At 39.4% G+C, this 16,640-nt stretch overlaps 1 protein-coding gene and 2 pseudogenes across 1 annotated transcript in view; all 3 read left to right on the forward strand.

The window, feature by feature from the left end:
* FHIT (fragile histidine triad) overlaps positions 1-16,640 on the forward strand; it is a 1,487,281-nt gene that overhangs the window by 499,026 nt on the left and 971,615 nt on the right. The window lies entirely within an intron of this gene.
* Positions 643-1,133, forward strand: LOC105515398 (annotated as a pseudogene).
* On the forward strand, positions 2,039-3,177 carry LOC105515461 (annotated as a pseudogene).

The raw sequence follows: 16,640 nt of genomic DNA on the forward strand, positions 1-16,640 counted from the left end.
CACAACATTCTGCCTGAATTCCTAGTTGGCAGGAAATGGCTGAGAGTGAGTAGCGATTGCCAGGATACATGAGTGGTTTACTGCAGTCTTCACCTCTCCCTGCAGTCTCCCAACACTAAGGTCAAAGGTTGATTGCTCTCCAGCATCATGTTTGCACTATTGAGACTGTTCATAAAAACTTGTCCAGCAAAGTTTGAAAGATGAAAAATACATTTTCAGAAGTCTTTGTTAAAAAAAGATGGGGGTGAGATAGGATGGGGAAATAGTGCATTTCATATGCAATCAGGCCAGGCATGGTGTCTCACGCCTGTAAGCCCAGCACTTTGGGATGCCGAGGCAGGCCGATCACCTGAGGTCAGGAGTTCGAAACCTGGCCAACATGGCAAAACCCCATCTCTACTAAAAATACAAAAGAAATTAGCCAGGTGTGGTAGCTTGCGTCTGTAGTCCCAGCTACTCCAGAGACTGAGGCAGGAGAATCACTTGAACCTAGAAGGCGGAGATTGCAGTAAGCCGAGATTGCGCAGCTGCACTCCAGCCTGGGTGACAGAGTGAGACTCCGTAAAAAAAAAAAAAAAAAAAAAAAAAAGAAGAAAGCAGGCTTTGCAGATACCGCCACTGCCAGGAGCCCCATACTGAGCCATGGTCAACCCCACCATGTACTTCCACATCACCATCGACAGCAAGCCCTTGGGCCACGTCTCCTTCGAGCTGTTTGCAGACAAGCTTCCAAAGACAGCAGAAAACTTTCGTGCTCTGAGCACTGGAGAGAAAGGATTTGGGTATAAGTGTTCCTGCTTTCACAGAATCATTGCAGGGTTTGTATGTCAGGGTGGTGACTTCACATGCCATAATGGCACTGGTGGCAAGTCCATCTACAGGGAGAAATTTGATGAGAAGAACTTCATCCTAAAGCATACAGGTCCTGGCATCTTGCCTATGGCAAATGCTGGACCCAGCACAAATGGTTCCCAGTTTTTCATGTGCCCTGCCAAGACTGAGTGGTTGGTTGGCAAGCAAGTGGTCTTTGGCATGGTGAAGGCATGAATATTGTGGAGGCCATGGAGTGCTTTGGGTCTGGGAATGGCAAGACCAGCAAGAAGATCACCATTGCTGACTGCGGACAGCTCTAAGTTTGAGTTGTGTTTTATCTTAACCACCAGACCATTCCTTGTGTAGCTCGCAGGATCCTAGAATCTTTGTGTTCTCACTGCAATTTCCTTTGGGTTCCGTGTTTTCCTTGTTCCCTAGCTGTATTGCAGAGTTAAGTTTATGATTATGAAATAAAAACTAAATAACAACAAAAAATGCAATCAAGTGTAATTGTTGCAGTAGGAAGCTAGTCAGCTAGTCAGATATGAGTTGGGGCAGGAGAGGCACACCCCCAATCCTACCGGGAATGTCAGGCGACTGTCAAGTGATGGTCAGGCAGCTGTTAAGATGGTTCTCTCAAATAGTACTTGGTTGCAGCTGGTGCCAGGGAACAACAGTCTCCCAATAGGTAGAAGAAACCTAAAACTGGTGATCAGCAGCTTCCCAATAAGATCTCAGGAGGTGGGCGAGTGGGATCAAGTATGTGCACTAAGAGGCAAAATGGTGGAGTTTAACTGGTGTATGACCTTATAGGGACACTTGACAGGTAAGGGAAGCATGCCTCAAGTGAGTATGCATACAACTGCAGTAAACACACTGTGCATGCAGGCCACCCAGCAAGTGGACAGCCCACCCCACTGGAAGACTCAGGGGAGAAGGGAGGCAAGACCCTGGAAGTATGCCAATATATGAAACCTCAAGTCAAAAGTTCAAACTGTGCACTTAATCTCTCAAGTCATGAGCTTGGCCCTCTTCCAAGTGTACTTTACTTCCTTTTATTCTAGCTCTAAAACTTTCTAATACACTTTCACTCCTGCTCTAAAACTTGCTTTGGTGTCTCCTTCTGCTTTATGCCCTTTGGTTGAAATCTTTCTTCCCAAGAGGTGAAAAGTGAGATGGCTGCAGACCCGTACGGATTCACTGCTGGTAACATTTTTGGTGACGCATGACTCGGGAATCTTCAGCCAGTAACATACTGCTGTCTTATTTTTATTTTTAATTTTTATTTATTTATTTATTTATTTTTGAGATGGAGTCTCACTCTGTCCACCCAGGCTGGAGTGTAGTGGCGAGACCCTGGCTCACAGCAACCTACACCTCCCAAGTTCAAGCAATTCTCCTGCCTCAGCCTCCCAAGTAGCAGGGATTACAGGCGTGTGCCACCACGCTGGGCTAATTTTTTTTTTTTTTTGTATTTTTATTAGAGATGGGGTTTCACTGTGTTAGCCTGGATAGTCTCAATCTCCTGACCTCATCATCTGCCCACCTCGGCCTCCCAAAGTGCTAGGATTACAGGCGTGAGCCACCGCACCCGGCCTGTCTTATTTTTCTTAACACTAGACTTCTCTGTTCATTTATTTACAGTACCTCCCAGCACAAAAGGCATTTGAGTTTGCATTTTTCCTAGGATTAGCAAAAAGTGCCAGGTAGGCAAAGGCAGTAGGGTGGTGGCGGCGGCAGTGGCTCTGGAGGCTGCGGTCCAAGTCCTGGCCTCTGCTCCAGCCCCACTGTGGTGACACTTGCTGAGCTGCTGTTGCTCCAGACCACTCTCCTGACCACGGTCTTGGGCGATTTCATCAGCATCCATGCGCATGCTGAGGAGTGCTTAAGTGAGTCACCTCAGGCACCAAGATGGGCCTCATCTTCGAAGGTGGCTTCCCGGACATCAACGTGGAGATTACAGGACCTGAGAAGAAAGGGATTTATAAAGGAGACCAAGAATCCAGTGGGAAATACACATTTGCTGCTCACGTGAATGGAACACATACATTTTGTTTTAGTAACCGAGTGTCCACCATAACTCCAAAGATAGTGATATTCTCCACTGATATTGGGGAGGCTCCAAAAGGAGAAGACATGGAAACAGAAGCTCACCAGAAGAAGTTAGAAGAAATGATCAGTGAACTGGCTGTGGCCATGACAGCTTTACAGCATGAAGAGGAATACACGAAAGTCTGGGAGAGGATACACAGAGCCATCAGCGACAACACAAACAGCCCAGGGGTCCTTCGGTCCTTCTTTGAAGCTCTTGTTCTAATCACCATGACATTGGGACACATCTACTACCTGAAGAGATTTTTTTGAAGTTCAGAGGGTTGTTTTAAAAGCTTCTTCCTGATGATTCCAAACTCATAATTTACTGTTTACCAAACATTTTGGTGATAATGTCATAAGCCATTAATTTCTATGTTTTAATTTTCTGAACTATACAGTCACAGCTTATGTTTTATTGTGATTAATAGATATTGGAAGAAAACACCTTTTTAGGAAATTCATAGTGAAAATTTGACAATTGATTGGCATAATTTCCTAATTGAATGCTGCCTCCATTATATAGGTCCTTCCAGAAATTAAACACTGGAATTGAAATATAGGAATATAGTTTTTTTTTTAATCTTCCTCAGTTTGTTCAGGAAATCAGCACAAAGCCTGAGAGTACTTTACTGAAATGACTGCATTCTGTGGATTCCCTCATTCTGTGGTTTAAGCCATTAAGGATTCATTTTGTTGAGTCCTTATGAGAAACAATAGTATGAATCCTGACATTTTCTATACATGCTCATGGCAGAGCTCTGTGGATTGGGCATATGCTGCCAGGTTGGGCACTTTTATACTTTGTTTTCAAGGTTTGCTTTTAAAGGTAAGACTTGCCCCAGCTCCTATTTTCCCCCATACATTTTACACTGAACCTTGTGTCTCAGTCACCTCCACTTAAATTGATGACACAAGCAGCCTACAACCATTTTTTTTTTTTTTGCATGACTTTCTAAGGAGTCTCTGTTAAAGCCAGTTCTCTGGTTGTCCCAGTGAATGGTGGCTCTTTTTCTTTCCACACTGGCACATCCACTTTCTCCACGCTTGGAATGTAGGAAGTATGCATTCACGTAATTGGAAAAATCTGGATTTCTGAAGGCAAAGGGTTAAAGCCTCTTAAATTTCATTGCAGTGATACACAGCCACTATTTTATTTTTGATCTGTGGCCTTCGGGCCATTGTTTAACCAGGGCATTGAACATCAGCGTCAACACTAGGGTTTTTGGTTTTGTTTCTCTTGGGTCTTTCTTTTTTGGCATATGTGAATTTTGTTTTGTGTAAAATGTAATGACTTTCTCTTGTTCTCTGACGATGGGTTTAAAATTAAAGGAGCATCTGGTTTTGATGTGGGGATGATCCAGGATTATATTGTGACTGATGTGTATTAGTTACTATTAGTTACTTGTACATTTTTGGAGACCTTTGCAAGGGAAAAACTACAAGTAATGAGTTTTATATAAGGAATTTAAATTTATTACAGGCTTTCAGGTTTAGGATATACAACTTTTCAACCTTGGGTGAGAACACTTATGACACTTTGTTGATAAGTTGACTGTTTCACCTTAGGACAACTATTGCATACCAGTTGTGTTTGTGTTTGTGTGTGTGTGTGTGTGTGTATGTGTGTGTGAAAACACTTCAAAATTGATTTAAAAGATGTAAATTTTAAATTGATTGTGTATCTAATATGCTCCAGATTCAGTAAATAAATAATGAACAATGAAAAAATACAAAGCAAAACAAAATAAAAACAAACAAACAAACTGCCAGGTAGAATTTAATGGGAAGAGTAAGGAGGGTAGTAGAAAATTTCAATCTGACTGGAATAGAAAATATTGTTTTTGTCTCATTTTACCTGCAAAGACTTGAAGGAAAGGCTTAAATGGTCAACTGAAGAATTTAGTTTTGACTTGTCTGAAAGGGTGGGTATTGAAGGTCAGAAGTATTATTAACAGAAAGGTTAATGAGCATTAAAAGAAAGGAGTTAATGTGGATCTGCCAGAAATGAAGTAAGCAGACTAGTGTTCCTCTTCACAGGGTTATTGGAATAGAAGATAAAGTCGAGTTTGAGAAATAGTGTGTTTCTGCAATGTATATGTATCTCATGGTATTTTTGTGGTCAAGACTGAGAATTGTGACATAGTTGACAGGACAACCGTGAATTTAGAGCTGGTAGAAGAATTTTTACATTATGCACAGCGTTTTAAAGTTTTGCCACAATGTTTAAGCTGTGTTATGAAAAACAGTTTCCTTCCTATTTGGTTATGGACATACTATGCTCCTTTTAAATTACTGTTTAATGAAGGAAATTATTTGATCCAGATTTTAATTGATAAAATACATTTGGGTAATATTTTAGTAATAGGACAAATGCTCTTTGATCTCTTGGATGAACTTTATAGAGTCACATAGTAAGTTTCTTTGCTTTCCTATAATGGGGCTCCTGCCTCATTCACACTGTATATTGGTATAGTTTTCTGACCATACAAACTCTACCACAGCATCACAGTAGAGTCACTATCTGCTTCTGTTGCTGTTAGCTGGATTAGTCTTATCATAATTATGTCTTTGCTATAGCTGTTCTGGCTTCCCTATCTCTTTCTTGTTTATCTCAGTTAAAATATATAAAAGTGTATTAACATTTCAATACACTGAATTCTCTGGAGGGTTGTGCACTATATTAAATTTTAGTTTCCTAACTATAGGGAAAGAGTAGAGGGACTTGGAACATTTCTGATACTGAGCTTTTATTGTGAGCTTTTATTATATTCTGAGCTTTAAGGATCCGTCTTTCTCAGTATGGGTAGAAGTGGAGAAACTGAAAGGGAAATTGTTTTCTGCATTCTCTATAATGGTTTTTATTTAAGAATGATAAAGCAATACTCACTAAGCCCAGATCAGTTCCACAACAGACAGTACTGAAAATCCCAGTGGAAATGCAGTGATGTTTCCGTATTGGGAGGAAATAAACTTCAAAATGTTATTTGGTGTATAAAGTTATTATAAATATATTGAAGACAGCATTGCCTAGTGTAAAAATACTCGACTTGGAGTTAGGTTAGCCATGCTTAACCCTTATGTGTCTATTTGCTTCTATTCTGAAACCATATAGAGACACGATTAAGAGGACAAACAGGGACTGCAGGGTTCAAGGTCTCGCTCTACCTCTTAAGCAGGTCAATTAGCATTTTGCACATCCTTTTCCTCTTATATAAAATGGGAATAATAATAGTACTTACTTCATACGCATTGGATTAAATAAATTAGTTGTCATCTTTCAGGTACTTACAGGGCTATATAATGTAAGACTCAATACAGGTCAGCTATTATTACTATATTTATCATTAAGGACTCAGCTAGTATAGGGAAAGAGAATTAAACTTGGCTGACTTTTCTGCCATACAGTTATTTGAATTTGGGAAAATCAACTGCTTATCTTGTCTACATTTTCTCTACTGAACACTGACCAGACTCACCCCACTACCCATCTGGGAAAACACTCTCAAGATCAAGTTGCTCTATAGTTTTAGTGTTTTCAAAGTTATTTTTACTGGAATTTTGCCCTATGGACAAACACAGAAAGGGTAGTTTCGAAAATTGATGCCACTTATTATATTATTGTTTAAAGATTCCTAATTTTCAGATTGGAAGTAATTGACTTCATATCTCAATTTCTAATCTGGTTCTAATTGACTTACTCCATCAATCATCTAGTCTCTAATACAATTTTTGGAGTGTTGACAAAATCTTTTCAGTGATCAAATAAATCTTGATTGATATCTTGAGTGATAAGATTTCCTACCCTTTGTTGAGTTAAAAAGGGAGACCAACCCTTTGTTGTCAGCAACTTGATCAGAACTGGGAATGTCATCTACCAGTGCTAGATTTTGGCTTGTTTATTTTTGTATATTTTGCATATGTGCTTAGCTACTATTTGTTAGAATTTGCTATCCAACATTACTTGGCCTCCACTTTCCTGTGCCATTCCTTCCCTCAATTTTTTAAAATCACTTTTCCTGCTTGTTCTATGGCCTAAGGAAAATTATTTTACATCAGTGAGCCTTCATATCATCATCTGTAAAATGAAGATAATGATTCTACCTATCTCATGGCCTTGGCAGGAAGATCATATAAGTTAAAGCATGTGTAGTGCTTATCAGTTAATGAATGTTAAATGCAAGTGCAGTGCCTAGCACATACTAAGTACTAAATAGCTGCTAGTTACTATTATTATTAGTAGTAGTAGCACCAGTGGTAATAATGGTGGTACTGCTTCCTGATATAGCAAAATACTTAGAATATTCTGAAAATAGAAAGAAAGAACAGCAATTGCAAAAGTTTTTATAAAGGCTCTCAGGCAGTTTGTCACATACATAGGTTCTACGTTTTGGTACCCATTACCTTAATTTGTATAGAAAAAAATTACCTGAAACTATCTCTGGGAGTGATTCAAAAGTTGCCGTAGACAACTGGATATCCACATACAAAAGAATAAAGTTGGACCCCCTACGTCACACTATATACAAAAATTACCTTAAAGTATCAGAGGCCTAAATGGAAAAGCTAAAACATTATTAGACAAAAACATAGGCATAAATCTTAACGACCTTGTGTTAGGTAATGGTTTCTTAGCTATAGTGCCAAAAGCACAGTAATACAAGAAAAAAATAGATAAATTGGACATCCTAAAAATTAAAACTTTTATGCTTTAAAGGACATCATTGAGATAATAAAACTAACCCACAAAATGGAAGAAATGTTTTGCAAATCATATATCTGATAAGAAACTTGGATATAGAATATGAATATACAAAGAATACTTACAAATAAGTAATAACAAGGCAAATAGACGGGTTAAAATGGGACAAATAAATCTGAATAGGCATTTCCCCTAAGAAGATATGCAAATGGCTAATAAGCCCATGAAAAGATGCTCAACATCATTAGTCATCAGGGAAGTGCAAATCAAAACCATAACGAGATACCACATCACACCCACTAAGACAGTTATTAGCAAAAAGACAGATAAGGTTGGGCGCAGTGGCTCATGGCTGTAATCTCAGCACTTTGGGAAGCCGAGGCGGGAAGATCACTTGAGGCCAGGAGTTTGAGACAAGCCTGGCCAACATGGTGAAACCTCATCTCTACTAAAAATACAAAAATTAGCCAGGCATGGTGGGGCGTGCCTGTAATCCCAACTATTCATGAGGCTGAGGCAGGAGAATTGCTTGAACCCGGGAGGTGGTGGTTGCAGTAAGTCAAGATTGCATCACTGCACTCCAGCCTGAGCAACAGGCTGTCTCAAAAAAAAAAAAGATAGATAATAATAACTATCAGCAAGGATGTGGAGAAATTAGAACTCTGTTACACTGCTATTGGTAAGGAAATGGTGCAGCTACTTTGGAAAACAGTTTGAAACTTTCCTAACAAGTTAAACATATATATGACCTGGAAATTCCACCCTAGGTATCTATTCAAGGGGAATTAAATCATATATGCAAAAAAAATTGTATAACAATAGTCATAGTAGCACTATTCAGAGTAGCCAAAAAGTAGAAACAACACAAATTTCCATTTACTGATGAATGGATAAATGAAATGTGGTATATCCATGCAATGAAATATTATTCAGCAATGAAAAGAAATGTCGTGCTGATACATGTTACATCATGGATGAACCTTGAAAACATTTTGGTAAGTGAAAGAAGCCACTCACAAAAGACCGCATATCGCATGACTCTATGTGAAGTGTCAAGAATAGGTAAATCCATAGCGGCAGAAACTCTAGTGGTTGCCTAGGGCTGGGTGGTTGGGAGAAAATGGGTAGTGACTGTAAACGGTTATAGGGTTTCTTTATGGGGTGATGAAAATGTTCTAAAATTGATTGTGGTCGTGGTTGCACAACTCTATAAATCTTGAATTGTACATGTTAGATTGATTAATTGTATGATATGTGAATTATATCTCTAAAAAGCTGTTATAAAAACAAAAAAGATGCCACAGGGCGTGTTTTCTCTGAAAGAAACTTGAAATATGCTAGAATGAATGCTTTGCTGGCTGCTACCACATAAATTCTGTGAGGGCTGGGAGTGTAATTCTTTGCTGTATCTAGAAATAGAGGCACACACATAGAATGTTGATTGAGTCACTGTATTGGTGGTCCCCAAGACCACTCACAAGGTTCTGTAAGTCTCTAGGAGGACTCCTAGGACTCAGCATTGTTATCTTCTAGTTCTGGTTTGCTATAGTGAAAGAACACAAAGTAATATCAACATAGGGAAAAGGTGCATGGTGTGCAGTCTGGAGAAATCAGGAGTAAGCTTCCAAGAGTCCTCTTCCAGTGCAGTCACACAGGATGCTTTTACTTCCTTAAGCAACAAGCAGCAGCAACAAGTGTGAAGTGTTGCCTACTAGGGCAACTCATTAGAGACTCAGTGCCCAAGGTTACTGCTGGGAGCTGATCTGCCTAGCACATATCCAAATTCCAGACTCCTAGAAGGAAAGCAGGTGTTCAGCATAAACCACACTGTTTATACAAACAGGTGAGGCATAGTGGCCACTCTGTAATTTAGGAAAAATGTCACATTAGTGTAGGGAACTGTTTACCAGCTCAAATTCCCAGCTGCTAACCGAAGGCCAACATTGCAAACAGGCCTTCTAAGGATAGGCCATCTCAGGCCTGCTCTGTGTTAACTCTTTCCTGCACAATGAATAGAAGAGTGCCAGGTTCCAAATTTCTGTATTATATGCAACAAGCCTGTATGCAAGGTGTTAGGAGGAGGAGTCAGCTGGCAATATAATCTATGCTCATCTCTAATGTGGAAGAAGAGTCTAGAGGGGAGTCTGCCCTCTGGATTTTTCTCCTGATGCCCAGAAACAAGGGAATGAAGACTTAAAGTAGGCCAGGAATTAGTGGTTCATGCCTGTAATTCCAGCATTTTGGGAGGCCAAGGTGGGCAAATCACTTGAGGTCAGGAGTTCCAGACCAGCATAACCAATGTGGTGAAACCCTGTCTCTACTAAAGCTACAAAAAATTAGCCGGGTGTGGTGGCTCGTGCCTGTAGTCTCAGCTACTTGGGAGGCTGAGGCAGGAGAATCACTTGAATCCTGGAAGCAGAGGTTGCAGTGAGCCAAGATTGCACCACTGCATTCCAGCCTGGGAAGCAGAGTGAGACTGCATCTCAAAAAAAAAAAAAAAAAAAAAAAAAAGACTTAAAGTAGCAGTTCTCAACCAGTATGATTTTTCTCCCAAGAGGACATATGGCCATGTCTGAAGACATTTTGTTGTCACAATTGGGAGTGGGGGATGCTACTAGCATCTACACAGTGGAGACCAGAGACGTTTCTAAACATCCTGCACTGCACAGGATAGTCCTTCACAGCAAAGAATGACCTAGGCCAAAGTGTCTACAGTGCCAAGGTTGAGAAATCCTGCCTTAGAGAATATTTATAGTGCAGCTCGAGACAGTGATCTAGTGAATCTTCAAGGAGGAGCGAGACAAATAAGGTAATCAGGCAAGAGCTACCGCACCTTTTGTGCCTGTCCCAACCCCTGCTCTCTTTTCTTATTTCTTGAAATCTATAACCTGAAAATAATAAATTCTCCATTTATTCTGCAATATAAATGGGGGACTAGTAAAGGATGCTGTGAGCAGAATGAAGAAGGCACCCTCTTCTTTGAATAAAATTGCCCTGATTTTAGGGTTTCAGATCTGTCGCTCAGATGGGTGGCTCAGCCGTTGACTCCGGAGGAATGTGCAAGGATAGAAATATCAGCCTTCATATTTTCATCACTGAATTCCTAATAGCTGAGAGTTATTCCTGACCATATCATCTCTGAGCTTTTCGTATTTACCACTGCTGTTTATAGCCTCATTTCCTTCCTTCTCTTTTCATAATATCTTTTGAAGTGGAAGCTAATGTGAATTTTGGTGCTCTCCAACTCCTAACTGGTATGTCTAACACCATCAGACTGAATTAATTTGAACTATTAAGCATGAAGTACATATTACCATGGAGCTGATTCCAGATGTACTATTGTTAGTTTAATTGTTATGGCTAATCATTGATTGTGGCTTTTCTGGGTGCTTGAAATAATAATAATAATAATACTCTTTTTTATAGTGCCTTTCATTTGAGGATCTTGAAAAGCCTGTGTCCTGGAACCACTTATTGTAAAATTGTCATTATCTGTGTATTCTCATTTGGCTGAAGTTCGGGGAGGACTATGCCAGTATATGATTTTAAAAGCCAAGAAAAATTTATATTCATGAATCATGCTTTTTTGTTGTTGTTGCAATTTACCACCTTGGAGGAACAGGGGGAGGGGGAATTTAGCCCACTGGGATATTATTTCCAGAGAGCAATTCTGTCCCTTTTATAACAGTTCTGAGGCCTTTGTGTTGGCTTGGTATCAGCTCTGACTTGGTAGGTTATAATTGTAAATGGTTCTCGAATTGTATGAGGCCTGCATTCTATGCTGTTTTTCAAACCAGGGCAGTGTGTGTGTGTGTGTGTGTGTGTGTGTGTGTGTGTGTGTGTTAAACCCTTACAAGAGATAAAGCTTCTTTGGCAATATCACATTTTGAAAAGTTCAAAATAAGTGAGAAATACAGTACAAATATGTGTGTTCTTAATCATGTTTTTGCATAGCAGAAGGTTGATTACTTGGAAGAGGAGGCCGTTAAAGTACAGTGTGGTCTCTTGACACTCCAAACAGTTGAGTAGCAAAGAAGACAGAAGGTAAGGGCAAATGCTTCCCAGCTCACCTATTTCTTGGTGCCTGACTGAACACTTAGGAGTTCTCACCTTCTTTTTTTTAGCAGTTGGAATTAATTGCTCCCATAAAGCAATTGCTTCAACAGAACAATTATGACAGGTTTATAATGAAATCCTGATGAGTTTCGTTGAGTTATCACTTAACCCAAAGGACCAGAGTCATCTTCGTGTGTTACTATACTTCCTCCCAACAGTAGTTCAGGCAACTTGGATTTTCCCAGAAAGGTTTTTTTCTGGCGTGGGTAATAGATGGAGAGTTTCCACCATCTGGCTGCTGTCAAGGGGCCAGGGGAAATGAATTGCTGGAGTTTTATTACATGTATTCATATTATTGTCCTTTTCTGTGGGCCACAGACTCATGCCATGAGTAATGAGGACTCTTCTTGACACCCAGTATGCTATTCTCTGGAAGTGTGGGAGACCACAGTGAGACAAAGGGTAAACCAGTCACACCTTGGCTGTATGTTGGAATCTTCTGTAGAGTTTAAAAATCTTCAGGTGCCTGGGTCCCACCCCTAGATATTCTGATTTAATTGGTCTGTAGCAGAGGCTGGATGTTGAGAAGTTTAACATTTCCCAGGTGATTCTAACTGTTAGCCCCTGTTAAGCACTGCTTGAGGTCTAGTTTTTAGCAGGACTAATATTCAAAATTTATTACCATTGGTACAGCATTAAGCTCTTGCTCTCTACCAGGCACTGTGCTAAATGATTTATAGGTTTCAATCCATTTGATTGTCACAATAACCATATGAATGAGCATTCATTAATTCCTTCATTTATTCAAGAAATATTTATGGGGCACAGGCAACAGGTCAGGCAGTGTGTTTGGCTGCTGGGTAGGAGGTTCGGGGAAAGCTTTCAGGGGAGATGACATTTGAGCTGACATCTAAAGATTGAGGAGGAGTTAACCAGTTAAAGTGTTGGGGGGAAGGCACTGATGATCCCCCCAGGAGGATGCTTCTGCAAATATTCTGTGTTGGGAAGGAGGATGGCTAGTTCAAGGAATGGAAAGAAGAATTATTCCTGGAGCAGAGGAAACCAGGTGGAGTATCATGCAAGATAAGATATAGAGGAGGGAAGTGACCCCCTCAACAGGGGTTGTAGTTTTGTGAAAGGCTTTTGGCCTTTATTTTGAGAGCTCATGGAGGCTCTGATCACATTTGCTTTTCCTAGGAGATCTCTTTGGTTGCAGTAAGTAAAATAAGATAGAAGGAAGCAAGAGGAGATGCATTGTAATGAGTTGAATGGCCATTGCAGGAGATCTGGAGAGAAATGAGAACAGCTTAGACTAAGGTAATGAAGGGAAAGAGAGAGGTAAGCACATTTGAGTGATACGTAGATGATGAAATCCTTAGGACTTGAGGATGGACTCAAAGGGGCAGAAGATGAATGCTATCTCCAAGTTTACTGTTATTACCTCCAGTTTGCAGATGAGCTGGTCAAAGGGTATGAGAATTTGTGTAGTTCTTCTCAAATTATAGTGTGAGGATCTTGTTGAAATGTAGATTCTGATTCAGTAGGTTTTCAATGGAGCCCGAATTTCTGCCCTTCTAGGAAGCCCCAAATGCTGCTGATGCTGCCAGTTCATGGACCATACTTTGAGAATCTGGGGTTTAGAGAAGAGAAATAACTTCAGATGTAGTAGAGTGGAGCCTGCATGTGAACCATGTCTGTCTCCCTGCAAAGACCATGATCTTAATCATAAGCTCTACAGTTCCTGAAAGATGGAGAGTTATAAAGCAGGCTAAGAAATTTGGATTTTATCTGTAGGCGACTGGCAGTCATTAAGAATGTGCAAACAGACAGAGGTCCAATCAGAAAGTTTATGTTATGGTTTCGGGATATTTCCTGTAAGTTGTTTTTAGCATAGATTTTTAAGGTCAAATTGGAGTGTAGCTAAAAGGAAAAAAATAGCAGGCCTCCAAACTTTGTAAGTAATAGAGATGGTTTATTAAATCATCTACCCTGTAATGAGGGTAATAATTGGTTCTTATTTAGTGTTTCTTGCCCAACCATCCCAAGGCACTTCAGTAATAAGCATCATCTTTCTTTCAGAGCTGAGGCCGATGGAGAGAGACTAAGGGACTTGATATAGTGGGGCTGGATGTTGGGCATGCCTTCACCATTTCTGTGGCATCTAGATTCTTCTACCACAGTTCAGGTATACACCTGAGCATTTGCCTTAATTGTTTGACCTGTCTGTATCATATTTCCCTGGGTGTATCCCAGGGAACTCTAGCCCAGTGAGAAGCTAAATAAAAAAGCATCAAAGTATCAAAAGTTTGAAAAATGCTGCATGCTTTTTTCTTCTTGGAGAGGTGTAATGCACATTAGTACAGAAGGGGTCCGAGAAGTTCCACAATCAAAAAATTTGTTTAATTCTGTGTAACTCATGGTTTTTCAAATTAATTTGACCTTAGAATGACCTCCAACATTTTTCTCTCTCCCAACTCTTAACATTCCATTAAAGAGTTGTTCTGTCTGATAGAGTTTATGAAATGCTATTCTGTAATCATAGATAACTATAATCTTTGAATGTATCAATATCAGTTGCCTGGGGCTGTGTTCTTTTCATGAGTGACTGGCAGATTTGGCATTTTTGCGTCTAGGACAACATCATAACCTAGTTTTTACTTTGCATTTCCTTAAGCCCAGTGCCCCTTCAATTGTTAAAATACATGTCTTTACTTCAGTGATTAGCTGGAAGGAAAATCACTGATTTATCTACATGTTTCCCTGTTGTCTGGAAGGGGTGAGTTGTGCTTTTGTTTCTTTGTTTCCATGTGTTTAATTCCATTTTGGCAGCCATAGAATGTTCCTGCCCACTCTGTTTCATGTAAAAGATCCCAGGAATAGGATCATTACCAGACATGACATTTACATTGAGTCATTTTTTTTATGTTAAGTGCATAACATGAAACTTTGAATGGTTTTTAAAAATCTGAGTCCATTTGGTAATTTCACAGTAAACTAAGTTTGTCTTTTCTCTTGAAGGATCTTGCATAAGATAAAACCTTTTAAAAAATCAGACTATGTATAGTAAGCATTCATATAAAACCATAAAAATATGGCTAAATAAATTTCAAGATGTTGGTGGAATCACATACAAGGTTGAAATCCAATACCACACTGACAGAATGAAAACAAATATAATAACAGAAGACTATGGAAAGTTGAATTTAAGAAAACATTGGTTTGAACAGACATTTCTCAAAAGAAGACATTCATACAGCCAACAGACACATGAAAAAATGCTCATCATCACTCGCCATCAGAGAAATGCAAATCAAAACCACAATGAGATACCATCTCACACCTGTTAGAATGGCCATCATTAAAAAATCAGGAAACAACAGGTGTTGGAGAGGATGTGGAGAAATAGGAACACTTTTACACTGTTGGTGGGATTGTAAACTAGTTCAATCATTATGGAAAACAGTATGGCGATTCCTCAAGGATCTAGAACTAGATGTACCATATGACCCAGCCATCCCACTACTGGGTATATACCCAAAGGATTATAAATTATTCTACTACAAAGACACATGCACACGTATGTTTATTGCGGCACTATTCACAATAGCAAAGACTTGGAATCAACCCAAATGTCCATCTGTGACAGACTGGATTAAGAAAATGTGGCACATATACACCATGGAATACTATGCAGCCATAAAAAAGGATGAGTTTGCGTCCTTTGTAGGGACATGGATGCAGCTGGAAACCATCATTCTTAGCAAACTATCACAAGAAGAGAAAACCAAACGCCGTATGTTCTCACTCATAGGTGGGAACTGAACAATGAGATCACTTGGACTCAGGAAGGGGAACATCACACACTGGGGCTTATCATGGGGAGGAGGGGAGGGGGGAGGGATTGCATTGGGGAGTTATACCTGATATAAATGATGAATTGATGGGTGCTGACGAGTTGATGGGTGCAGCACACCAACATGGCACAAGTATACATATGTAACAAACCTGCACGTTATGCACATGTACCCTAGAACTTAAAGTATAATAAAAAAAAAAAGAATATCAGAATATATATAAAATCATAGGTAATGAATACATTGTTGCTGTTATTTTGAATAAACTATTTTCTGTTAGATTAAGAAGAAAAATAAAAATAAAAGTTATTATTATTAAAAAAAAAAAAGAAAGCATTGGTTATTTTAAATGACAGATTTATAGCTGTTGAATAGACTCTGTCCAAATGATGCCTGAGTTTGCTAAGCCGTGTGTGTGTTGTCTTCAGCTTTTGTTGAGTTGATTTCTTGTAGACAGCTATACCATTTTTACTCTAGAAAAATGGCTCTCACATTTTGGTAGGTGTCAGAATTGGCTATGTAGTTCCTTGAAAATACAGATGCTTGGGTTTTTAATTAGGTAGTTCAAGCATGGCACAAAGAAATTTGTGTTTTCAACCCTAAGACAGGTAATTCTGATGCACATAAGGTTGAAGAACAACTGCTCTGGAACACCTAAAGTTCTACTATAACCAAGATTCACAAAGGCAGTTTCTTTAAAATGCAAACTTCAAGCTCAAATCTTCGCTAACTGTATACCTTTGTGCAAGGTGTGCAGTGTACAACCTGCGCTGCTGCCCAGGCAGCCCTGCCTCCTCCTCAGATACTCTGAGTAGGCCCATGGTGGGTTTCAGGAATATGCATGTTCTCCCCAGCTTTATTAAGGTATAGTTGACAAATAAAACTTGTTTATGTTTATAGGGTAAAAAGCGATGTTTTGATATATACATACATTGCTAAATGATGAAATCAAGCTAATTAACATATCCATCATCTCATAAATTTTTGTGGTGAGAGTAGATCTTAAATGCTACTCTCTTAGCAATTTAAGATCCAACCTCTTACCAATTTTCAAGTATAAATTATTATTAACTGTAGTCACTATGCTGTATAATAGATCTCCAAAACTTGCTTATCTTGCTTAA

The sequence above is a fragment of the Colobus angolensis genome, unplaced genomic scaffold, assembly GCF_000951035.1.
Source record: "Colobus angolensis palliatus isolate OR3802 unplaced genomic scaffold, Cang.pa_1.0 Scaffold26, whole genome shotgun sequence".
Lineage (NCBI taxonomy): Eukaryota > Metazoa > Chordata > Mammalia > Primates > Cercopithecidae > Colobus > Colobus angolensis.